The 26,991-nt window shown below is 49.2% G+C and overlaps 1 pseudogene; it reads left to right on the forward strand.

Annotated features, from left to right (window-relative positions):
- The window catches only part of LOC115117996 (actin-binding LIM protein 3-like), a 183,982-nt pseudogene that overhangs the window by 40,886 nt on the left and 116,105 nt on the right, over window positions 1–26,991 (forward strand).

The raw sequence follows: 26,991 nt of genomic DNA on the forward strand, positions 1-26,991 counted from the left end.
GTGATGCTGTAGCAGGGCCCAGTAGTATCAGAGGGTAACTGTGATGCTGTAGCAGTGCCCAGTAGTATCAGATGGTAACTGTGATGCTGTAGCAGGGCCCAGTAGACAGAGGGTAACGGTGATTCTGTAGCAGGGCCCAGTAGTATCAGATGGTAACTGTGATGCTGTAGCAGGGCCCAGTAGTATCAGATGGTAACTGTGATGCTGTAGTAGGGCCCAGTAGACAGAGGGTAACTGTGATGCTGTAGCAGGGCCCAGTAGTATCAGATGGTAACTGTGATGCTGTAGCAGGGCCCAGTAGTATCAGATGGTAACTGTGATGCTGTAGTAGGGCCCAGTTGACAGAGGGTAACTGTGATGCTGTAGCAGGGCCCAGTAGTATCAGATGGTTACTGTGATGCTGTAGTAGGGCCCAGTAGACAGAGGGTAACTGTGATGCTGTAGCAGGGCCCAGTAGTATCAGATGGTAACTGTGATGCTGTAGCAGGGCCCAGTAGTATCAGATGGTTACTGTGATGCTGTAGCAGGGCCCAGTAGTATCAGAAGGTAACTGTGATGCTGTAGGGTTACTGTAGATCCTGTTGTAGGGGATTAGAGCTATAACAGAGATATCAATAACTCACAGAAAATACAGCATATTGGATTAAAGTTTGTCATCAGGACATATTTCTGTTTGTTTTTATCCTGACATTTAGGCCTGCTGTACACAACACATCATCCTTCTGAGAGATTAACCAGTTCATCTCCTCGTATATTAAGAGTGACATTGTTCCAGTAATGTCCATTGAGGGAGGGGCTTTGAGACTATAAATCTGAAGACTCCTCTCCTCTAATAAGGATTTAGACAGCTCCACACAGGGGATGAGAGACTGTAATCCTGCTCTGCCTCCTCCCCACCCCTTTAGACAGCTCCACACAGGGGATGAGAGACTGTAATCCTGCTCTGCCTCCTCCCCACCCCTTTAGACAGCTCCACACAGGGGATGAGAGACTGTAATCCTGCTCTGCCTCCTCTCCACCCCTTTAGACAGCTCCACACAGGGGATGAGAGACTGTAATCCTGCTCTGCCTCCTCCCCACCCCTTTAGACAGCTCCACACAGGGGATGAGACTGTAATCCTGCTCTGCCTCCTCCCCACCTCTTTAGACAGCTCCACACAGGGATGAGAGACTGTAATCCTGCTCTGCCTCCTCCCCACCCCTTTAGACAGCTCCACACAGGGGATGAGAGACTGTAATCCTGCTCTGCCTCCTCCCCACCCCTTTAGACAGCTCCACACAGGGATGAGAGACTGTAATCCTGCTCTGCCTCCTCTCCACCCCTTTAGACAGCTCCACACAGGGGATGAGAGACTGTAATCCTGCTCTGCCTCCTCCCCACCCCTTTAGACAGCTCCACACAGGGGATGAGAGACTGTAATCCTGCTCTGCCTCCTCTCCACCCCTTTAGACAGCTCCACACAGGGGATGAGAGACTGTAATCCTGCTCTGCCTCCTCCCCACCCCTTTAGACAGCTCCACACAGGGGATGAGAGACTGTAATCCTGCTCTGCCTCCTCTCCACCCCTTTAGACAGCTCCACACAGGGGATGAGAGACTGTAATCCTGCTCTGCCTCCTCTCCACCCCTTTAGACAGCTCCACACAGGGGATGAGAGACTGTAATCCTGCTCTGCCTCCTCCCCACCCCTTTAGACAGCTCCACACAGGGGATGAGAGACTGTAATCCTGCTCTGCCTCCTCCCCACCCCTTTAGACAGCTCCACACAGGGGATGAGAGACTGTAATCCTGCTCTGCCTCCTCCCCACCCCTTTAGACAGCTCCACACAGGGGATGAGAGACTGTAATCCTGCTCTGCCTCCTCCCCACCCCTTTAGACAGCTCCACACAGGGGATGAGAGACTGTAATCCTGCTCTGCCTCCTCCCCACCCCTCTGTGTGTCGCACGCCTCGTCATCAAGAAGCATGGGAGGAGATTACACATGTCCTCCCCATCCAAACTCTCCTTTTCTCCCCACTCCCCTCTCCTCTCCCCACTCCTCTCCTCCTCTCCCCATTCCTCTCCCCACTATTCCCCTCTCCTCTCCCTACTCTCCACCCTCTCCTCTCCCCACTCTCCTCTCCTCCCCCTCCTCTTCTCTCCCCACTCCCCTCTCCTCTCCCCACTCTCCTCTCCTCCCCTTTCTTCTCCCCCCTTTCCTCTCCTCTCCCCACTCTCCTCTCCCCACTCTCCTCTCCCCCTCCCCTCATGGGCTCCACCACACCGCCTCACTGTTCAAACCTAAACAACCCTCACAAACACACCGGCTCAGACAAATGGTTATTCTCATGACTCGTGGAAGGTGTTATGAATGCCTATTGCCTACGTCAAGTGCAGTATTACCAAATAAATAACCCATCCGACAAGAGATCAGAAACATAGTGTTCTACAGCGTTATTTAGCAGGCTGTTGACTGCTGATCAGTTCATTTTCCCACTCTTCAGAACCCTTTGGTCTTTTGTTTGCTTTGCTTCGTGGTATAGTATGTCACAGATTCTCCTGGGACTGCCGTGGCTGTTCTATGTCACGCCCTGCTGTGAATACATTCAGCTGGACAACTTTAGACCCTGGGCCTAACATCGTCCTAGGATAGATACCCTCTTAGCGTTGCCTTCTCCTCCAAAGCGCTGACACTGGAAAAGACACTTTGTAATGAATTTGATCAAAAATCCCACTTGATCTCTTGAGAGTGGGTGGCTTTCCAAGAACCCTGGGAAATGTGTGACTGTCAAGCCCAGTCTAAGCCAATATATTATCTCCAGTAAGTATCTGTCTGTCCGTCTGTATGCCTTCCTGTCTGGCTGTCTGTCTGTTTGCCTGCCTGTCTGGTTCATCTGTCTGCCTGTCTGGTCCATCTGTCTGTCCGTCTGTCCGTCTGTCAGTCTGTCTGTCCGTCCGTCCTGTCTGTCTGTCTGTCTGTCTGTCTGTCTGTCTGTCTGTCTGTCTGTCTGTCTGTCTGGCTGGCTGTCCGTCTGTCTGTCTGTCTGTCTGTCTGTCTGTCCGTCCGTCTGTCTGGCTGTCCGTCTGTTTGCCTGCCTGTCTGGTTCATCTGTCTGCCTGTCTGGTCCATCTGTCTGTCCGTCTGTCCGTCTGTCAGTCTGTCTGTCCGTCCGTCCGTCTGTCTGTCTGTCTGGCTGGCTGTCCGTCTGTCTGTCTGTCTGTCCGTCCGTCTGTCTGGCTGTCCGTCTGTTTGCCTGCCTGTCTGGTTCATCTGTCTGCCTGTCTGGTCCATCTGTCTGTCCGTCTGTCCGTCTGTCTGTCTGGCTGGCTGGCTGGCTCACTGAGACATTAAGGTAGTCAGCAGGTAGGTCAGCCACCGGTCACCACAGCTCAATATGTCTTCTACTTTCATCCTATTTTAGTTCCATTTTCAGCCCTCTGTTAATGGAAGCCCTCGTGAACAGTAATCCTCCCAGAGTCTATTTAGAGAAAGATAAAACAAGCGCAGGCAGACTTTGTTTCAAATTACTGTATTTCTGCTAGTTTCAGAAGTAAAGCTGGAGTTGAGGACGACCTCCTAATAGAGGTGATGCGGGCTGGACCAAAACCCATCGTTCATATGTCCAGCCAGCATGCATTTCTCACAGCATAAGAATCTCACTGACACAGTTGTAGGAATATCCAGGTTGTGGTCAACCATGTGGCATGACTGAACATTTGACATACACACATTGTACATATTTCCATCTCTGGCATGCTGTAGGCCCAGGGAGATGTAATCCTGACATGCTATAGTATATCATATCAGTATATTGATCCATTTCCTATTTGCTTTGTGGCTCCTTTCACCCTACCTCAAGCCTGTGATTAGCTTGATAGTATTGCTGTGTTAAAGTCTCCCCAGGCTGTGTTGTTGTCTCCCCAGGCTGTGTTAATGTCTCCCCAGGCTGTGTTGTTGTCTCCCCAGGCTGTGTTAATGTCTCCCCAGGCTGTGTTGTTGTCTCCCCAGGCTGTGTTGTTGTCTCCCCAGGCTGTGTTAATGTTTCCCCAGGCTGTGTTGTTGTCTCCCCAGGCTGTGTTAATGTCTCCCCAGGCTGTGTTAATGTCTCCCCAGGCTGTGTTGTTGTCTCCCCAGGCTGTGTTAATAACTCCCCAGGCTGTGTTGTTGTCTCCCCAGGCTGTGTTAATGTTTCCCCAGGCTGTGTTAATGTCTCCCCAGGCTGTGTTGTTGTCTCCCCAGGCTGTGTTAATGTCTCCCCAGGCTGTGTTAATGTCTCCCCAGGCTGTGTTGTTGTCTCCCCAGGCTGTGTTAATGTCTCCCCAGGCTGTGTTGTTGTCTCCCCAGGCTGTGTTAATAACTCCCCAGGCTGTGTTGTTGTCTCCCCAGGCTGTGTTAATAACTCCCCAGGCTGTGTTGTTGTCTCCCCAGGCTGTGTTAATAACTCCCCAGGCTGTGTTGTTGTCTCCCCAGGCTGTGTTAATAACTCCCCAGGCTGTGTTGTTGTCTCCCCAGGCTGTGTTAATGTCTCCCCAGGCTGTGTTAATGTCTCCCCAGGCTGTGTTGTTGTCTCCCCAGGCTGTATTGTTGTCTCCCCAGGCTGTGTTAATGTCTCCCCAGGCTGTGTTGTTGTCTCCCCAGGCTGTGTTAATGTCTCCCCGGCTGTGTTGTTGTCACCCACAGTCATAGACCTATGCTCTGGGTTACATTATTTTTCCTTCATCACTGGGTATTATGTCATCATGGCTTTGAGACCAATCCTGCTCAGTCAAACGCGATCATTGTGCCATCAATGTTCAAGGAGCAGCCGAGCAGGAAACAAATGAATATCAAATGTGTCACATGCGACGGATACAACAGTGAAATGCTTACTTACAGGCTCTAACCAATAGTGCAAAAAAGGTATTAGGTGAACAACAGGTGTAGAACTTACAGTGAAATGCTTACTTACAGGCTCTAACCAATAGTGCAAAAAAGGTATTAGGTGAACAATATTTAAGTAAAGAAATTAAAACAACAGTAAAAAGACAGAATAAGAATTGAAGAGATGCCCAGTTGGGACAAACTAGAGTAAATCAGAATATCACATACAATGAGATAGCTGTTGATGTCAAAGGTCAAATTTGAACCACAGCAATCTTATTATATGTGGTTTTGTTTCTTTCCGCTAACGTGGCATTGTTCTGTGGTTTAGGATGTGGACAGAAACTAGAGGTCGACCCCTAACAGAAACACCTGCACACCTGTTCTTCTCCTCAGCTCCCCACCCCTGTTCTCCTCCTCAGTCCCCTACCCCTGTTCTCCTCCTCAGCCCCCTACACCTGTTCTCCTCCTCAGCTCCCTACCCCTGTTCTCCTCCTCAGCTCCCTACCCCTGTTCTCCCCCTCAGCCCCCTACCCCTGTTCTCCTCCTCAGCCCCCTACACCTGTTCTCCTCCTCAGCTCCCCACCCCTGTTCTCCTCCTCAGCCCCCTACACCTGTTCTCCTCCTCAGCCCCCTACCCCTGTTCTCCTCCTCAACCCCTACCCCTGTTCTCCTCCTCAGCCCCCTACCCCTGTTCTCCTCCTCACCCCCCCTACACCTGTTCTCCTCCTCAGCCCCTACCCCTGTTCTCCTCCTCAACCCCTACCCCTGTTCTCCTCCTCAGCCCCCTACCCCTGTTCTCCTCCTCAGCTCCCTACCCCTGTTCTCCTCCTCAGCCCCCTACACCTGTTCTCCTCCTCAGCCCCCCACCCCTGTTCTCCTCCTCAGCTCCCCACCCCTGTTCTCCTCCTCAGCCCCCACCCCTGTTCTCCTCATCAGCCCCCTACCCCTGTTCTCCTCCTCAGCTCCCCACCCCTGTTCTCCTCCTCAACCCCTACCCCTGTTCTCCTCCTCAGCCCCCTACCCCTGTTCTCCTCCTCAGCTCCCTACCCCTGTTCTCCTCCTCAGCCCCCCACCCCTGTTCTCCTCCTCAGCTCCCCACCCCTGTTCTCCTCATCAGCCCCCTACCCCTGTTCTCCTCCTCAGCTCCCCACCCCTGTTCTCCTCCTCAACCCCCTACACCTGTTCTCCTCCTCAACCCCCTACCCCTGTTCTCCTCCTCAACCCCCTACACCTGTTCTCCTCCTCAGCCCCCTACCCTGTTCTCCTCCTCAGCCCCTACACCTGTTCTCCTCCTCAGCTCCCCACCCCTGTTCTCCTCCTCAGCCCCCTACACCTGTTCTCCTCCTCAACCCCCTACACCTGTTCTCCTCCTCAGCCCCCTACCCCTGTTCTCCTCCTCAGCTCCCAACCCCTGTTCTCCTCCTCAGCCCCTACACCTGTTCTCCTCCTCAGCCCCCTACACCTGTTCTCCTCCTCAGCCCCCTACACCTGTTCTCCTCCTCAGCCCCCTACCCATGTTCTCCTCCTCAGCCCCCACCCCTGTTCTCCTCCTCAGCTCCCCACCCCTGTTCTCCTCCTCAGCCCCCCACCCCTGTTCTCCTCATCAGCCCCCTACCCCTGTTCTCCTCCTCAGCTCCCCACCCCTGTTCTCCTCCTCAACCCCCTACACCTGTTCTCCTCCTCAGCCCCCTACCCCTGTTCTCCTCCTCAGCCCCCTACACCTGTTCTCCTCCTCAACCCCCTACCCCTGTTCTCCTCCTCAACCCCTACCCCTGTTCTCCTCCTCAGCCCCCTACCCCTGTTCTCCTCCTCAGCCCCCTACACCTGTTCTCCTCCTCAGCTCCCCACCCCTGTTCTCCTCCTCAGCCCCCTACACCTGTTCTCCTCCTCAACCCCCTACCCCTGTTCTCCTCCTCAGCCCCCCACCCCTGTTCTCCTCCTCAGCTCCCCACCCCTGTTCTCCTCCTCAGCCCCCTACACCTGTTCTCCTCCTCAACCCCTACACCTGTTCTCCTCCTCAACCCCCTACACCTGTTCTCCTCCTCAGCCCCCTACCCCTGTTCTCCTCCTCAGCTCCCTACCCCTGTTCTCCTCCTCAACCCCCTACCCCTGTTCTCCTCCTCAGCCCCCTACCCCTGTTCTCCTCCTCAGCCCCCTACACCTGTTCTCCTCCTAATAGCCCTCCTGGTTATCTGCGGCAGAGAGCAGATGTTGCAGGAATGTGTGGTTTGCAGCTGCAACACTGCCGGCTGCATGTTAATTGCATTGGCAGGTCTAAAAGATGTCCCTGTCTGTGATTTAGGGTCACGCTGACAACCATACTGAAACTCTTTATCTGGCTCTCTCAAAAGGTGCCATTTCTTAATGGCAGCTTTGGTCGGTGGCTTCATCTTAAAGAGGTTGTGTGTGTGTGTGTGTGCGTGTGTGCGTGTGTGTGTGTGTGTGTGTGTGTGTGTGTGTGTGTGTGTGTGCGTGTGTGTGTGTGTGTGTGTGTGTGTGTGTGTGTGTGTGTGTGTGTGTGTGGTCAGGGGGGTCGTTGTCTCTGTTTCCACAATATATCTTTTCATCCAATACCCCCCCGCAGATGTTGCCACTTAATATTCTCTCTGTTGTGTCCACTGCTGTTTTGTCTGCTTTTTTAACAATTGGACAGATGTATAGTAGTTGCCTCAGCAAAACTAGAATACTGCTAGTAAGCAAAATGACGTCGAAAGACGTCGAAAATATGTATTTTACAGACGTTGTAAATATGTATTTTCTGGATGCTGAAGGCTTAAACCAATCTCCGCGGATGTGGAAATCAATGCCGGTCCGCACTACAGTGTTGCCTGAAATTGAATTGTATGAATGCCCATCTATATGGGGTAGCCTAGTGGTTAGAGTATTGGACTAGTAACTGAAAGGTTGCAAGTTCAAATCCCTGAACTGACAAGGTACAAATCTGTTCTTCTGCCCCTGAACAGGCAGTTAAACCACTGTTCCTAGGCCGTCATTGGAAATAGGAATTTGTTCTTAACTGACTTGCCTAGTTAAATAAAGGTTAAAAAAAATAAGTCTACCGTTTGTACAACACGCCAAAAAAGACATCGTCTCGTGCTTACTGGGGTATAGCCTACCATATCTGCCAGAAATGGAATTTTATGAATGCCCATCCATGTGGTAGGCCCACTGTTTGTAAAACGGCCCGTTGCATTGGTTTATTAGTCCTGATTCCTATAATGAATCAATTTGTCAATTTAAGCACTGAATATCAGCTACCCAACTTTATCAGGAGTTATTATGATTATATGTGCAATGTGTTTACACAACGGGAAATGCAGAGGTATATTCTTTTTCACTATGATCAGCTTGTCAAAAATGGATGGATACAAACTTGAAACCACTGATCATGACAATGGGGTGAAACTCCTGGACAACAGTTGTAATTGTCCATTTTACTTCGACCTGTCCAGTTTTTAGGATATGTTTGATAACATGACTTCGCATGTTTGTTTGATTGGGCGCCATTTAGGTTATTTGATCGAAGAAACCTGCGTGATGTAAAAAGTGTCCGTCTCATTACATTGTCATCCATTTTATCTCTAACCTGTAGGCTACGGAAAAGGGCCACATCTGATTTCTGCCAGATCCTATATGTGCTACAGGATTTATGTTTGGTACAAAATAAATACGAAACGTTGGTGGAGCCATGAGTTTCTCCAACATCACCCTGGAGAATAGAAATATTTCCCGCCCTGCCTTTGACCAAGTGGGCCCTGCTTATCACAGGGCGTCATCAACACTCACCTAAAAAGCCTTGTGCCACTGGTTGAGAGAAATTGTCATTGTTTTGGGGAGGAGTTATGTGAGGTTGTATGTGTTGTTGTTGGAGCTGAGTCTTGGTCAGTTTGGGTCAAAACATTTTGCCCTCGTCAATCTGCCGCCATAGACGACCGCATAATCCTGCCTAATGAGCGGGCCGGCCTTGGTAGCTGTCCAGCGGGTGTGACCTCTGACCTTACCTCTTCTCTCCTGTGGTCTCCAGCAGGGCCTTACCGGCACAGCGCCTACGGAGGCAGCCCGAGCGGCAACGGCGGGCGTGGCGCCGTGACCATCCACTGTCTCCGCTGCCGGGAGGTCTGTAAGGGAGAGGTGGTTCGTGTGCAGAATGTCCACTTCCATGTCAAGTGCTTCACCTGCCAAGGTAAGACCCTCAGCCTTCTGTCTGTCTGTCTGTCTGTCTGTCTGTCTGTCCGTCTGCCTGCCTTCCATACAGCCGTCTGTCCATCTGTCCCGTCCACCTGTCTGTCTGTCTGTCCGTCTGCCTGCCTTCCATCCAGCCGTCTGTCCATCTGTCCCGTCCACCTGTCTGTCTGTCTGTCCGTCTGCCTGCCTTCCATCCAGCCGTCTGTCCATCTGTCCGTCCATCTGTCTGTCTGTCTGTCTGTCTGTCTGTCTGTCTGTCTGTCTGTCTGTCTGTCTGTCTGTCCGTGTGTCTGTTCTCTAGACATCCTTAGCCTCCACAGTCTAGCAGCACTCTGCCAGTCCCATTTGAAACCATTAGCTATTAGAGAGAGAGAGAGAATCTGTCTCCCTGACACCCCCTGGGCTGCTCAAGGCATCAGGAGAAAAGCACACAGCCTCAACAACGGAATAGCAAGAGAAGCCTGCTGAGAGCTCTTCATGGTAGACAGGAGAATGAAGACAAGATCAACTGCCAACTTGTAGTGTTTATCTTATTGTTAAACCTATAAATGAGTGTTTCATATTTTCAGAATGGTATTTTCTACTCGTGTTTCACCTAAGGAAGCCACTTCTAGTGCCTATAAGCAGCCAGAAGAAGAATAGGCAGGTGGAGGTGGGCCATTCCCTTCCATTGTCAGAAACCATTTCCAAACTGCCAGTGCTCACGTGGTCTTGTTTATTATGCAAGCTGTTGCTGTGGTAACGGTGTTAGGGGGCAACGTGCCTTGGATGCTGGTTACTCTCTCCGCCAGTATCAGCCAATAGGAGCCCTTCCTGCGTGCTCTGGAGCACAGCAAGGTGGTTGCCGTTTTCTCGCTACAACATATATAAATCTCCCTTCATCTCCCTTCTCCTTCATGCTAATTCTCTTACTGTCTGTCTCTATAGATCTCTCGTCCCTCTCTCTCCTCTTTCTTTCATCTGTTCAGTTTCTCTCTCTCTCTCATTCCCTGCCCACAGTCTCTCTCTCTCATTCCCTGCCCACAGTCTCTCTCTCATTCCCTGCCCACAGTCTCTCTCTCATTCCCTGCCCACAGTCTCTCTCTCATTCCCTGCCCACAGTCTCTCTCTCATTCCCTGCCCACAGTCTCTCTCTCATTCCCTGCCCACAGTCTCTCTCTCATTCCCTGCCCACAGTCTCTCTCTCATTCCCTGCCCACAGTCTCTCTCTCATTCCCTGCCCACAGTCTCTCTCTCATTCCCTGCCCACAGTCTCTCTCTCATTCCCTGCCCACAGTCTCTCTCTCTCATTCCCTGCCCACAGTATCTCTCTCATTCCCTGCCCACAGTCTCACTCTCATTCCCTGCCCAAAGTCTCTCTCATTCCCTGCCCACAGTCTCTCTCTCATTCCCTGCCCACAGTCTCTCTCTCATTCCCTGCCCACAGTCTCTCTCTCATTCCCTGCCCACAGTATCTCTCTCATTCCCTGCCCACAGTCTCTCTCTCATTCCCTGCCCACAGTCTCTCTCTCATTCCCTGCCCACAGTCTCTCTCTCATTCCCTGCCCACAGTCTCTCTCTCATTCCCTGCCCACAGTATCTCTCTCATTCCCTGCCCACAGTCTCTCTCTCATTCCCTGCCCACAGTCTCTCTCTCATTCCCTGCCCACAGTATCTCTCTCATTCCCTGCCCACAGTCTCTCTCTCATTCCCTGCCCACAGTCTCTCTCTCATTCCCTGCCCACAGTCTCTCTCTCATTCCCTGCCCACAGTCTCTCTCTCATTCCCTGCCCACAGTCTCACTCTCATTCCCTGCCCAAAGTCTCTCTCTCATTCCCTGCCCACAGTCTCTCTCTCATTCCCTGCCCACAGTCTCTCTCTCATTCCCTGCCCACAGTCTCACTCTCATTCCCTGCCCACAGTCTCTCTCTCATTCCCTGCCCACAGTCTCACTCTCATTCCCTGCCCACAGTCTCTCCCTCATTCCCTGCACACTCTCTCTCTCATTCCCTGCACAGACGCACTCTCATTCCCTGCCCACAGTCTCTCTCTAATTCCCTGCCCACAGTCTCTCCCTCATTCCCTGCCCACAGTCTCTCCCTCATTCCCTGCACACTCTCTCTCTCATTCCCTGCACAGACGCACTCTCATTCCCTGCCCACAGTCTCTCTCTCATTCCCTGCCCACAGTCTCTCTCTCATTCCCTGCCCACAGTCTCTCTCTCATTCCCTGCCCACAGTCTCTCTCTCCCTCTCTCTCTCATTCCCTGCCCACAGTCTCTCTCTCTCATTCCCTCCCCACAGTCTCTCTCTCTCATTCCCTGCCCACAGTCTCTCTCTCTCTCATTCCCTGCCCACAGTCTCTCTCTCTCTTTCTGCCCACAGTCCCTGCCCAGTCTCTCTCTGTATCTCTCATTCGCTGCCCACAGTCTCTCTCTCTCATTCCCTGCCCACAGTCTCTCTCTCTCTCATTCCTTGCCCACAGTCTCTCTCTCTCTCTCATTCCCTGCCTACAGTCTGTCTCTCTCATTCCCTGCCCACATTCTCTCTCAATTCAATTCAATTCAAGGGGCTTTATTGGCATGGGAAACATGTGTTAACATTGCTAAAGCAAGTGAGGTAGATAATATACAAAAGTGAAATAAACAATAAAAATGAACAGTAACCAATACACATACAGAAATATCACAACAATAAAGACATTACAAATGTCCAATATACATATATATATATATATATATACAGTGTTGTAACAAAGTACAAATGGTTAAAGAACGCAAGGTAAAATAAATAAGCATAAATATGGGTTGTATTTACAATAGTGTTTGTTCTTCACTGGTTGCCCTTTTCTTGTGGCAACAGGTCACAAATCTTGCTGCTGTGATGGCACACTGTGGAATTTCACCCTGTAGATATGGGAGTTTATCAAATTTGGATTTGTTTTCGAATTCTTTGTGGATCTGTGTAATCTGAGGGAAATATGTATCTCTAATATGGTCATACGTTGGACAGGAGGGTAGGAAGTGCAGCTCAGTTTCCACCTCATTTTGTGGGCAGTGTGCACATAGCCTGTCTTCTCTTGAGAGCCAGGTCTGTCTACAATGGCCTTTCTCAATAGCAAGGCTATGCTCACTAAGTCTGTACATAGTCAAAGCTTTCCTTAAGTTTGGGTCAGTCACAGTGGTCAGGTATTCTGCCGCTGTGTACTCTGTTTAGGGCCAAATAGCATTCTAGTTTGCTCTGTTTTTTTGTTAATTCTTTCCAATGTGTCAAGTAATTATCTTTTTGTTTTCTCATGATTTGGTTGGGTCTAATTGTGCTGCTGTCCTGGGGCTCTGTGGGGTGTGTTTGTGTTTGTGAACAGAGCCCCAGGACCAGTTTGCGTAGGGGACTCTTCTCCAGGTTCATCTCTCTGTAGGCGATGGCTTTGTTATGGAAGGTTTGTGAATCGCTTCCTTTTAGGTGGTTGTAGAATTTAACAGCTCTTTTCTGGATTTTGATAATTAGTGGGTATCGGCCTAATTCTGCTCTGCATGCATTATTTGGTGTTTTACGTTGTACACGGAGGATATTTTTGCAGAATTCTGTATGCAGAGTCTCAATTTGGTGTTTGTCCCATTTTTTGAAGTCTTGGTTGGTGAGCGGACCCCAGACCTCACAACCATAAAGGGCAATGGGCTCTATGACTGATTCAAGTATTTTTAGCCAGATCCTAATTGGTATGTTGAATTTTATGTTCCTTTTGATGGCATAGAATGCCCTTCTTGTCTTGTCTCTCAGATCGTTCACAGCTTTGTGGACGTTACCTGTAGCGCTGATGTTTAGGCCAGGTATGTATAGTTTTTTGTGTGCTCTAGGGCAACAGTGTCTAGATGGAATTTGTATTTGTGGTCCTGGCGACTGGACCTTTTTTGGAACACCATTATTTTGGTCTTACTGAGATTTACTGTCAGGGCCCAGGTCTGACAGAATCTGTGCAGGTGCTGCTGTAGGCCCTCCTTGGTTGGTGACAGAAGCACCAGATCATCAGCAAACAGTAGACATTTGACTTCAGATTCTAGCAGGGTGAGGCCGGGTGCTGCAGACTTTTCAAGTTCCCGCTCTCTCTCATTCCCTGCCCACGGTCTCTTTCTCTCATTCCCTGCCCACAGTCTCTCTCTCATTCCCTGCCCACAGTCTCTCTCACATTCCCTTCCCTCAGTCTCTCTCTCTCATTCCCTTCCCAGTCTCTCTCTCTCTCTCTCTCTCTCATTCCCTTCCCAGTCTCTCTCTCTCTCTCTCTCTCTCACTCCCTGCCCACGGTCTCTTTCTCTCATTCCCTGCCCACAGGCTGGGCTGGTGGTTGTGGGTGATGTGGGTGGTGTGTAGGGTTAAGTAGTGCTGGTGGACAGCAGGTCTTTTTCCTAACCTGTCTCAGGTCTCAGGCGTTTAGCTCAGAAACACAGTCCACCTGAGAGCTCACAATCAGCTGATAGTGTTTGTCTTCCTGAACACATGTCCTCTCCTCCCACTGTATTGTCATGGCGTTAGGCAGAGCACACCATGCACCTTTTACACTGGCCACCATTAGTCCTCATGACATGTCTAATCTCCTCCTGTGTACTCTTCCTACACACAGCAGCGTTTTAGAAAGTAGTGTGGCAGCAGGAGTACTGTTGGTGAACGTGAGCCTTTTAACCGAGCCAAACAACAAGCCGCAACCCCCCCACTGATGGAGTGAGATGGAATTTGGGAAGGAAAAACATATTTTGTAATAGACTCATTGTTGTTTGCTTGGGTTGTGTGGATGTCCTTCGTCAGTCTGTTGTGTCCTAGCTGGGAGGCAGACAGTGAGGGAGGATGGGACGTAGGACACAGTGATGGCCTGGGGAACATGCCATGCCAAGATGCTTGTAGTGTTACAACAGCCCATGCATGAAATAGATTTTCCCTCACCAAACAAGAGGCCATTGATGAGTCTTGTGGTGAACAAACAAGCCATCATCCCACACTAGGAGCCAGTGGCTGGATGAAAACCGGCCATTTTATATCCTATCAGTGTGAGGTAATACCATGACATGAGCACCTGGACAGAACTGAGCATGTGGAAACAGAATCCTTAATATAGAATCCTGGAGTCGCCAGGTTCAAAACCAAATCAGCCTCTTAGTCTGTAAATTTCTAACTGACTCTGACTGGCTATCAGGCTCTCACTGGCCCTCACTGACTCTCTCATTGGCCCATAGTGTCTCTCTGGCTCTCTGGGGGGTCTCATCTCTCCAAGACAATAGTTACAGTTGTCATAGTAGGGTGGATTCTAGATTGTCTCTGTTAATCCAGTACTCCCCTTTAGAACGCTGCAGAGGCTGGATAGAAAGAGGGAGGAGTACCAGTTAACATTGTCAGTGTAGCTGGTCTGTAAAAATATAGAGCGGAAAGAGAACAGAGAAGGCACACGTCAGGTGTATGAGCAGTGGTGTGGAGGTCATCTGTCTCAGGAGAAGGCCTTAGATTTCAGGGTCGTTGTCGTCCTCAGGCAAAGAACTTGGGCAAACAGAAAAGCAGAACATGAGAAACTCTCAGCTTTCTGAATTACAAGATATGTACAGTATTAAACATAAATAATTGGTTCCTCCAGATAAATGGAAAAGACCACTTCGCCATCTGAGGTTTTTATGTAGGACCATTTCTTCCTGGGATAAAAGTAATTACTTTATAATATTGATTCAGCAGTTTGCACTCAACAAGGGATAATGATTCTCTGTTGGCCATCGACATTCTGTTTAGATTAAATCCTCTACAGTATAAAGTGATCATCTCTTAAGCGTACTGATGAATCAGCCAGTCTCTTCTAAATGGGCCTGTAGAGACTTCTCTCTTTGCCTTTGTGTTTGCAGCTTTGAACCTCGCAGAACCACAGATCTCTGTTGTGGACAATGCAATCGCTTGTTAGTTAGTAGCATGGTCGGAGATTTGAGTGAGCATCCTGGAACAAACTCCAGGCAGTAGGAGAAGAGTCTGCTGGGACCTGGGAGTGAAATGGGATGAGAGGGAGAAAATTAATTTCTATACACAGTGTCTGCCAAGAAATGCGTTCCCATTATGCTCCACTTGTGAGGACTGTCTCTGTGTGTCCTGGGGATATGACTGTCTCTGTCTGTCCTGGGGATATGACTGTCTCTGTCTGTCCTGGGGATATGACTGTCTCTGTGTGTCCTGGGGATATGACTGTCTCTGTGTGTCCTGGGGATATGACTGTCTCTGTGTGTCCTGGGGATATGACTGTCTCTGTCTGTCCTGGGGATATGACTGTCTCTGTGTGTCCTGGGGATATGACTGTCTCTGTCTGTCCTGGGGATATTGTGCGTCCCAGGAAATAATCTGTTGGCCAATGGGTAGGAGGAGAGACAATAAATAAACAGGAGGGAGCAGTCTGCAGCCAGACATTATGTAGAAATAGACACACACACACACACACACTGGTCCAGCCTTCTTGGCATATAGCTACAGTATGTGGCGATGACTCAGTGGAGATGTCTATAAGAGCCGGGTACTTTCATCTCCAAACCATTTCACTCTGCATAATGATACAAAATGGAGGACAAATCATACTCTACAGTACTCCCAACATCTCCTTTCTACAGTCTCATATCTATGCAGGAAGTGTTTGTGTATAAGCCCCATTCTGCCCTTGGTACTGCTGTGCATAGATGGGGGCTGACAGTGACAGGGGAACAGGTCATGGCTCTGTCCTGGCTGATCACTGTGGAGCAGCAGACGTGGGAGAAGGACCGGGACTGATTGATCAATCGATGGCTGATCTGCTGCCTCCCTCCATGGAGCCTCTTCCTCTTCACTGTAAGCAGAGCCCTGACACACACAGCTAAGTGGGCTGTAATGGAGGGCTGGCTGGGGGGATTAGACAGTCCCCACTGGGCAAAAACATGTTGAATCAACATTGTTCCCTTGTCATTTCAACAACAACAAAAATGTAATGTGACAACGTTGAGTCAATGTGATGACATTTTTAGTTGATTTCATGTTGAATTCACGTTAGTTGACAACTCAACCAATGTTTTTTTTTTATGACATTGAACTGACGTCGGTGCCCAGTAGTTTACCCCTGGCCTGGCTGGGAGGAGAGCGAGAGAAACACTTTAAAACTTTGATGATACAACCTCACCACCCCCCCTTTAAAAAACAAATATCCCCTGTGCTGTCACGACTTCCGCCGAAGTCGGCTCCTCTCCATGTTCGGGCGTCACCGGCGTCACCGGCTTTCTAGCCATCACCCGTCACACCCTGACCATAGAGAGCCCCTGGTGTTGTAGGTCAGGGCGTGACTAGGGGGGTGTTCTAGTTTCCCTATTTCTATGTTGGTGTACTTGGTATGGTTCCCAATTAGAGGCAGCTGATTATCGTTGTCTCTAATTGGGGATCATACTTAAGTTCTCCATTGTTCCCACCTGGGTTGTGGGATATTGTTTCCACCTGGGTTGTGGGATATTGTTTCCACCCGGGTTGTGGGATATTGTTTCCACCTGGGTTGTGGGATATTGTTTCCACCTGGGTTGTGGGATATTGTTTCCACCTGGGTTGTGGGATATTGTTCCCACCTGGGTTGTGGGATATTGTTCCCACAGGGTTGTGAGATATTGTTTCCACCTGGGTTGTGAGATATGGTTCCCACCTGGGTTGTGGGATATTGTTCCCACCTGGGTTATGGGATATTGTTCCCACAGGGTTGTGAGATATTGTTTCCACCTGTGTTGTGGGATATTGTGGAACTCACACCCTGCGCCTTGGACCAACCTTTTCAACAACCGTGACATCGCCGCTCCATTTTTCATATTTCCATTTGTTTTGTCTTGTTTCCATACACACCTGGTGTTCATTCCCTAATCACACAATGTATTTAGTCCTCTGTTCCCCTCCATGTCTTTGTGTGAAATTGTTTTCATGTTGTGGGTATTGTTACCCGCCTGTGTTTTATGTACTTATGTGCTTTCGTTTGGACCGGAATAAAAAGTGCGCCTGTTAACTACACTCTGCTCTCCTGCACCTGACTTCGCCTCTAGTACACACCCTTCACATGTGCTGCATAATCACCTTGCCCTTTACCCCACATCACAACTGTATATCCAACCCATCTTCCTCAGCTGTACAGATGGCCCCCCGCGACACACCATATCTCCTGAAACAGCTCCACACTGTTTATCATTTTATAGAACTCCAATTCTACCCTTAGTCACAGAGACCATCCCATTAATTTCTTATGGCTGCATCCCTTCTCAAATCTAACTGCCTGTAGCTCAGGCCCAGACGCAAGGATATGCATATTATTGGTATCATTTGAATGGAAACATTCTGAAGTTTGTGGAAATGTTAATTGAATGTAGGAGAATATAACACAGTAGATCTGGTGGAAGAAAAGAGAAAGAGCATACATTTTTTTTTTTTTATTGTTGTAGTATCATCTTTCACATGTACTAGAATAGCCAAACAGTCAGATAGGATGCTGGAGATAATTTCGATGGATAACACAAGAGGGTAACTGTAGGTGTGCAAAGTTTCAGACTGATAACTTCAGGAATGGGTGAGCTACATGACATTTAGCATGAAGTCACCCAGGTGTCCCACACAAGTTGTCCAAATGTGGCCAAATTGGTGAAATGATATAACTATATACCCAACATATCAAAAAGCTAACATACAAAAAAATATATAAAAATATATATTTTTTAAATACATATACAAAAAAAACAGGGGTAGACCCTTTGGAAGACCCTCATTCCTCTACACAATATTTAGCTGCTGGTGCCATGTCCCCATGCAGTCTCTTTCTGCTGTAAAGCAGAGGCAAACCGAACAACTGGTGCAGGTGATGTGGGACTTCATGTGACAAAGAACACAACGACGCATCCATGCTGTGCCCTTTTGGCCCTGAGGCACATTCATGCCTGCAGTTATGAACTTTGGCATATGAACACCCCTGGTGGCAGGAGTAGAGGGGGCAGAGGTAGAGGGGGCGGAAGGTGATGCAGTGGACTTAGTGCTATAGCCAGCAAGCTCCCGGATGAGCAGCTCCCTGAAGGCTAGCTGTGAGATGGGGGGCTGTCCACAGCTCTTCGCCATTTCCTTCTGCAGGATGAAGGAATTCACCACAGTAATGTCAATGAAATGATAAAACAATGTCTTGTACCGTTTCTTTGTCTTATGGAGAACATTGTAGTACCCTATCAGTACGTCTGATAAGTCTACACCTCCCATGCCCTTGTGGTAGTCCTTGATAGCTGCAGGAATGGGGACATTTTTGGTGGTCCATGCCCCAGTAGCGTCACTGAAGGACTTGTGGATAGTGGAGCACATCACCACCTCTCTGGTGTCCATCCACTTCACAAACAGCAGGCCATCTCCACTGGAGCACATCGCCACCTCTCTGGTGTCCATCCACTTCACAAACAGCAGGTCATCTTCACTGGAGCACATCGCCACCTCTCTGGTGTCCATCCACTTCACAAACAGCAGGCCATCTCCACTGGAGCACATCGCCACCTCTCTGGTGTCCATCCACTTCACAAACAGCAGGCCATCTCCACTGGAGCACATCACCACCTCTCTAGTGTCCATCCACTTCACAAACAGCAGGCCATCTCCACTGGAGCACATCGCCACCTCTCTGGTGTCCATCCACTTCACAAACAGCAGGCCATCTCCACTGGAGCACATCGCCACCTCTCTGGTGTCCATCCACTTCACAAACAGCAGGCCATCTCCACTGGAGCACATCACCACCTCTCTGGTGTCCATCCACTTCACAAACAGCAGGCCATCTCCACTGAGCACATCGCCACCTCTCTGGTGTCCATCCATCACACTGGAGCACATCGCCACCTCTCTGGTGTCCATCCACTTCACAAACAGCAGGCCATCTCCACTGGAGCACATCGCCACCTCTCTGGTGTCCATCCACTCTGGTGTCCATCCACTTCACAAACAGCAGGCCATCTCCACTGGAGCACTCCACCTCTCTGGTGTCCATCCACTTCACAAACAGCAGGCCATCTCCACTGGAGCACATCGCCACCTCTCTGGTGTCCATCCACTTCACAAACAGCAGGCCATCTCCACTGGAGCACATCACCACCTCTCTGGTGTCCATCCACTTCACAAACAGCAGGCCATCTCCACTGGAGCACATCGCCACCTCTCTGGTGTCCATCCACTTCACAAACAGCAGGCCATCTCCACTGGAGCACATCGCCACCTCTCTGGTGTCCATCCACTTCACAAACAGCAGGCCATCTCCACTGGAGCACATCGCCACCTCTCTGGTGTCCATCCACTTCACAAACAGCAGGCCATCTCCACTGGAGCACATCGCCACCTCTCTGGTGTCCATCCACTTCACAAACAGCAGGCCATCTCCACTGGAGCACATCGCCACCTCTCTGGTGTCCATCCACTTCACAAACAGCAGGCCATCTCCACTGGAGCACATCACCACCTCTCTGGTGTCCATCCACTTCACAAACAGCAGGCCATCTCCACTGGAGCACATCACCACCTCTCTGGTGTCCATCCACTTCACAAACAGCAGGCCATCTCCACTGGAGCACATCACCACCTCTCTGGTGTCCATCCACTTCACAAACAGCAGGCCATCTCCACTGGAGCACATCGCCACCTCTCTGGTGTCCATCCACTTCACAAACAGCAGGCCATCTCCACTGGAGCACATCGCCACCTCTCTGGTGTCCATCCACTTCACAAACAGCAGGCCATCTCCACTGGAGCACATCGCCACCTCTCTGGTGTCCATCCACTTCACAAACAGCAGGCCATCTCCACTGGAGCACATCGCCACCTCTCTGGTGTCCATCCACTTCACAAACAGCAGGCCATCTTCTCGGATCCATCGCATGGTACCCCGCTTAGGCATGTCGTTCACCTTTGTCTTCGGAAAGCCCATTCTGTTGGTCCAAATGGTGCCACAAACCCACACATCCAGCTTCCTCAGGTCTGTGAACAGGCTTGTGTAGAAGTTGTCCACAAGAAGTTTGTAGCCCTTCCCCAGCAGTTGAATATCCAATAACTCCATGGCGGGATCATAACCGAGTCCCTTACCAGTCGCAAAACTGCTTTTCCCCTCAAACAAACTAATTGCATGTGTAGGCACACACAGAATCATCCAAAACAAACCGCTTGTAACCCCATTTTGTTGGTTTGTGACGCATGTATTGTTTTAGGCCAATTCTGGCCTTTGAGGCGGGCTGAAAATGGGTCTTGCAGGCCTCAACCATGCTGGGGTAGAGAGGTTTGACTTTGCAGAGCCTGTCAAACCTTGCGGTGCCTCTCGTCCTGTCATTGTCCTCATCAACTTTTGGGTCACTGATGTGAAGCGCCCGTGAGATATTTAGAAACCTTGTAGAGGACATTGGTTATTACTGCATTGTCGGAACTAGAAGCACAAGCATTTCGCTACACTCGCACTAACATCTGCTAACCATGTGTATGTGACAAATAAAATTTGATTTGATTTGACAGTGGGGGGGAAAGGCAGTTGATAGAGTGGGGACGTTTTCCTGTAATCCTTGAGGGTTTTTAACTTCACCAGCGAAAGGTACTGTAGCAGAAAAGGTCTGACATGGAAATGGGCTTCCATGCCTCTTTCTTTCCTGCTTGCTTCCTAGCCCCGTACTTGTTAGTATTAGACACCAGGGAATCAACAACTGCTGGGGTGAAAAACAGTTGAAAAAGTTGCATGGGGCTGTATTTCGAGGTCATGTCCAGCTGAGGTCCTGGTGGCCTTTTTGGTCTGAATATTGGAGGACGTGGCTCCACATCCTCCTCCAGCACAGAGTGCCATTGCCCCTCTACCAGCAGGTTCCACACTTCCCTTCCTCCGCTTCTTTGTTAGTGTCTTCACACCTCTAGATGGCCGGGCGGAAGTAGGTGTGGAGCCGGAGACAGCAGGGGTCCGGCTGGCTGAATCCGCTTCAGTGGGGGATGGGCACCATGGCACTGGGGGCTCCCAGTCGGAGTTGCTATCACTGTGAAAGTAAACATTACAAAAAAGATTTATGTATGCGCCTTGTATCATCACGTAAAATAAATAGTAGTAAAGGGTCTGTCACCTTTGACCCCACCTTTGACCCTGTTCCTCCTTGTTAGCCAAATAGCCAACTTTGCCTGAGCAAACAAAATTCAACCACACACACATTTGGCCTTTTCCTTATTCGAATAGCTGCACCCAATTATAAACATCCTGACAGTAAACTCCACCCCAAACCTCTCACGCAGACATTCCAACTGGTCGGCAGACTGGACTGATCTCAAAAGGCTGGCTGGGTTGCCCAGGCTCCACACCCCCTTCTCATGTGGGCCTTAACAGCTGCCATGCCCTCAGCACCACAGAGTAAAAATCTGAGAGACCTGCTGTACTCAGCCTCTCCAGCCTCATGATGAATAGCTGCCGGCTCAACCTTAATCTGCCAGCTCTCCTCAGCAGTGTGCATGCGGTTTCCCTCCAGCCAACATCAGTAGGGTACAGCAGTCTCTGTGCCGCCTTTAGTCAGAATGCAGCCACCCTGCTCACCCTCCCTCTATATGACAGGAACCACCTCCACCTGGCCGGTCTTCGCACCACTGTCAGTGACAGCCCCTCCCAGTTCTTCCTGACCCCCTCCCTGCAGTCTCCTGCATAGGGAGTGTGGCTCAATGGCTAGTGTATATAACTGCACCGATAGAAGGTATCCTTGTCTAATGTCTCACCCAGACTGGCCTACTGAGCCCCCCTCCCACCTTGAGCATACATGACGCCCCAGCATACACATCTTCACACAGGCCAAAACTTTTCCCCAAACCCAAGCAGACATCACATTAAACAGATTCTCCCACTCTATCAAAAGCATTCTATTTGTCTAAAGAGACCAGTCCAAAGTTCACAAATGACTGCCTCGCCTGGTTCACCAACTACTTCTCAGACAGAGTTCAGTGTGTCAAATCAGAGGGCCTGTTCTCCGGACCTCAGACAGTCTATGGGGGTACCACAGGGTTCAATTCTCGGGCCGACTCTTTTCTCTGTATATATCAACGATGTTGCTCTTGCTTGATTCCCTGATCCACCTCTACGCAGACGACACCATTCTGTATACATCTGGCCCTTCTTTGGACACTGTTAACTAACCTCCAAACACGCTTCAATGCCATACAACCCTCCTTCCGTGGCCTCCAACTGCTCTTAAAACGCTAGTAAAACCAAATGCATGCTTTTCAACCGTTCGCTGCCCGCACCTGCCCGCCTGACTAGCATCACTACTCTGGACGGTTCTGACTTAGAATATGTGGACAACTACAAATACCTAGGTGTCTGGCTAGACTGTAAACTCTCCTTCCAGACTCATATTAAACATCTCCAATCCAAAATCTGGAATCGGCTTCCTATTTCGCAACAAAGCCTCCTTCACTCATGCCGCCAAACATTCCCTCGTCAAACTGACTATCCTACCGATCCTCATCTTCGGCGATGTCATTTACAAAATGACACCAATAGTCTACTCAGCAAACTGGATGCAGTCCATCACAGTGCCATCCATTTTGTCACCAAAGCCCCTTATACCACCCACCACTGCAACCTGTATGCTCTAGTCCGGCTGGCCCTCGCTACATACTGTATCTATAAGTCTATAGGTCTATGCTAGGTAAAGCTCCGCCTTATCTCAGCTCACTGGTCATGATAACACCCACCCATAGCATGCGCTCCAGCAGGTATATCTCACTGGTCATCCCCAAAGCCAACACCTCCTTTGGCCGCCTTCCAGTTCTCTGCTGCCAATGACTGAAACGAATGGCAAATATAGCTGAAGCTGGTGACTTATATATCCCTCACTAACTTTAAACATCAGATATCTGAGCAGCTAACCAATCGCTGCAGCTGTACATAGTCCATCTGTAAATAGCCCACCCAATCTACCTACCTCATCCCCATATTGTTTTTATTGACTTTTCTGCTCTTTTGCACACCAGTATTTCTACTTGCACATCATAATCTGTTCATCTATAACTGCTAAATTGTAATTACTCCACTACTATGTTCTAATTATTGCCTTACCGCACGCCATTTGCACACACTGTATAGACTTTATTTTTTCTATTGTGTTATTGACTGTACGTTTGTTTATCCCATGTGTAACTCAGTGTTGTTTATGTCGCACTGCTATGCTTTATCTTGGCCAGGTCGCAGTTGTAATGAGAACTTGTTCTCAACTAACCTACCTGGTTAAATAAAGTTGAAATAACTAACCTACCTGGTTAAATAAAGGTTAAATAAACAAACATTAGAAACTCTCAACAAGTCCAACATGTCCCTGATTAAGAACAGGTTGTCTGTGATTGAGTGTCCCCTACACAATATGTTTGGTCCTTATGTACTATAGAGTCCAGATGGGACTTCAGTCTGTTAGAGAGGACCTTGGCAAATACCTTGTAGTCCGCACAGAGTAATAGCACAGTCTCCTTCCTTGGGCAGGAGAGTCAGAACCGCCCCACGTCAGCTCATTGGTAACTCTCCTACCCAACGCACTCATGGTACACGCAAAGGAAGTCCAGTCCAATTATTCACCAGAATTTTTTCAAAACTCCACTGGGAATCCATCGAGTCCACTGGGAGATATCTGGGTTATGGCCTCTGCCAGTTCATGGGACAACAGAGGAATATCCATTTTATCCCTCTGTGCCAGAGAGAGTTTAGGGAGTTCTGCAAACAAAACCTGAGCACACATAGGATCACACAATTCTGCCCTATACAAACTCAGTATTAAACTCCACAGTCCACTCCCGCAACTCCCCCACCACAGGTCACCTGCCCACAGCCATATAGCCATCCGACAGCCATATCCAAACCAAAGAATAAGGAGCATCCATCTCCTTGAGCATGGATAACCTAGCTCTTACAAGTGTTCCCTTTGCTTTAACCTGGATGAAATTGCCCAGGTCCCTATTTAGTTCAGCTAAATTATCCTGGAGACCTACATTGCCTTGCCCCACCATCTCTACCTCTATCTCACTAATACAACGCTCTAGTTCCCCCAATACTCTCCTAGCCTCTGAGGATGAGAGAACATTTATTCCATGGCTCAGCACACTTGACCCTTTCCACCAGATCCCCCAATCGACTTCACTCACCACATCACTATGCATCTCCTGCAGAAACAACACCTGTACTTTTTGGGGGTTTTACATATTCACCCAACACACTCCTCTTTCCCGCATCTCTGGAGCCATGTATATGAAGCGAATCCTACCTGAAGAGTCTCCATAAGAAGTGGGAGAAAAGCCAGCAAAGAAATAGACCAATAGCAAAGCTCAAAAATCTCCAGTGCCAGAAAAAAAACGATTACTCTAAACAGAGTGTGAAGGTAGACCCTTACACACAGTTGTGACCCACTTCCTCAAACATTTCCTGGATGAGAGGACACCATGCCCCTCATTTTTCATCGTGTGTTGTACTGGTCTTACAAACTTTCCTAGATCGCAAAAAAAAAATAGCTTCAAGATGAACCTTCTTTTTCCCTTTAGTCTCATTCAGGAACATTCCCTCACCGTGCACTTTGACCCCTCTGCCCGACTGGCTGTCAGCTCTGGACCCATTAAGGAGGAGTCTGAACAGAAAACCACCTCATCGTCCTCTTCCTCAGACTTACCTTCCTCCTCCTCCTCGTCTCCATCTCCCATCCTGACCACCTGCCCTGTCGCTCTAATCAGGGCCTCCACCCCAGCACCGGACAAAGGTTCCTTAGTGGCCTGGACCACACCAGCCTCTCCCCTCCCAGCCTCTCCTCTCCCCTCCCAGCCTCTCCCCTCCCAGCCTCTCCCCTCCCAGCCTCTCCCCTCCCACCGCCTTTCTTCTCTCCCTTTTTCCTCTTCCGCATGACACCCTCCTCCACCCCCGTAGCCGCTTACCCACTATACTCTCCTCATCCACTAGCATAACATGACCCAGCCTCATCTACACCCCCATCTATAGCATGACTAGACCCAGCCTCATCTACACCCCCATCTATAGCATGACTAGACCCAGCCTCATCTACACCCCCATCTATAACCTGATTGGACCCAGTCTCCTCTACACCACCCTCCACAACCAGACTAGACCCAGCCTCATCTACACCCCCATCTATAGCATGACTAGACCCAGCCTCATCTATACCACCATCTATAGCAGGGGTCCCCAAACTTTTTCCTGTGAGGGCCACATAACTTTTCCCTTCTCTGATGGGGGGCCGGTGTCAGTTTGTAACAGAAAAAGTGTGACGATCGTAGGGGAGCTTAAAAAATTGATTGTTTTCCAGAAAGCCAAATAACCCTTTCCAGGTTCTTTACAGAAAAAAAGTCAGGAAACAAATAATAACACTATTAATGAAATAAATAATAACTAAATAACCCTCTCTGAGTTCTTCACAGAAAAAAACAGGAAATAAATAATAACTAAATAACTCTCTCTGGGTTCTTCATAGAAAAAAAAGCCATGGAACATTAACTTTCTGTCGTGCCATGCACAATCTTAACAGATAAAAGTTCAGCTCAGTTGTCAGAGCAGAATCTCTCTGACACATATGAGCAGTCTCTTAAAGTTATTGTGTTCCTTCCTTATAATCCTTTTGTAGGTTCCAGTAGGCTTGTAGACACCGCTGTTTGCAGCTCTCTCTCATCAACTTCCCTGTGAAAACCACAAAAGAAGCAGGTTGAGAAACTGAACTAAGTGATACAGCACCTACACAGCACAATACATTTCACTACCAGTATGGTTGTAAAGATGGATTTTATCCCAGTAGATTTTATTATGATTATATTTGTTTATGCTCAGAATGACTCATTCAAGTCAGAAAAGTGAGCTTACCTATGTATGTTCATCAGTGTGAACTGTGGGCCTGCATCTGGCTGGTGAGAAGTTGAATATCAGGTTCCATTCTAGTTACAGCCAGTCTCAAGCACTGATGCAAATGTTCATCTGTCAAGCAGTTTCATGCGTTTCATGCGAGAAAAGGTTTACTCGCAGATATACGTGCTGCCAAAAACTGTGGACATTTTCATTGCGTGTTTTTTGATGTTTGGATATGTGTCGTTTGGGAGGGCGGCATAGAAGTCAATGAGACTGTTGGGCTTGAATGCGTCTTTCAGAACATCACAGTTCTGTAACTCAGCCAACTCAAACTGATATGAAGGCTGGGCTTCATCAATGTCGGCAACAAAGGGGTTCTGAAAAAGACGGATTTCTTTTGCATGAACATGTAGTTCACTGAATCGCACACCGAACTCCGCCTTCAGCATTTCCAGTGCTTCCACGCACTTTTCAGCTGGGAACGGGACCGCTGGGTTCTCTGTCGACAGGTTTTGGGTAACAGGAAGATGGACAAAGTTGCGCTTTTTCACTTGTTCCAAAAGCAGCGCTAATTTCACCTCAAATGCTTTTATGTGTGAATACATGTCGCAAATGAGTTTCCCCTCGCCTTGTAGCTGCAAGTTAAGGCTGTTAAGTATTTCTGTCACGTCTGTTAAAAATGCGAGGTGCCATTTCCATTCTGGGTCGATCAGCTCTGGGACCGTTTTGTCTTTTAAATGAAGAAATGCGTTAATTTCGGGTAGCAGCTCGTAAAAACGCCTCAAAACTCTGCCCCGGCTCAGCCATCGGACCTCTGTGTAGTACAGCACATCTCCGTGCGTAGACTCCAGTTCAGACAGGAATTCTTGGAACTGCCTGTGTTTAAGTCCCTTTGGTCTGATGAAGTTTATGCACGACACCACAACCTTCATTACAGAATCCCACTTCAACACTTTGCAGCACAGTGCTTGCTGGTGAATTAGGCAGTGGACTCGTAGCGGGGCGGTGAGACCCCTTTTTTCCAACTCCCGGTTCATGCGTCCTATTAGACCGCGAGTTTCGCCCACCATGCTAGGAGCCCCGTCAGTCGTGATGCTAGCTAGCTTTGACCAGTCCAGGTCCA

Source organism: Oncorhynchus nerka, linkage group LG10, assembly GCF_034236695.1.
Source record: "Oncorhynchus nerka isolate Pitt River linkage group LG10, Oner_Uvic_2.0, whole genome shotgun sequence".
NCBI classification, from domain to species: domain Eukaryota; kingdom Metazoa; phylum Chordata; class Actinopteri; order Salmoniformes; family Salmonidae; genus Oncorhynchus; species Oncorhynchus nerka.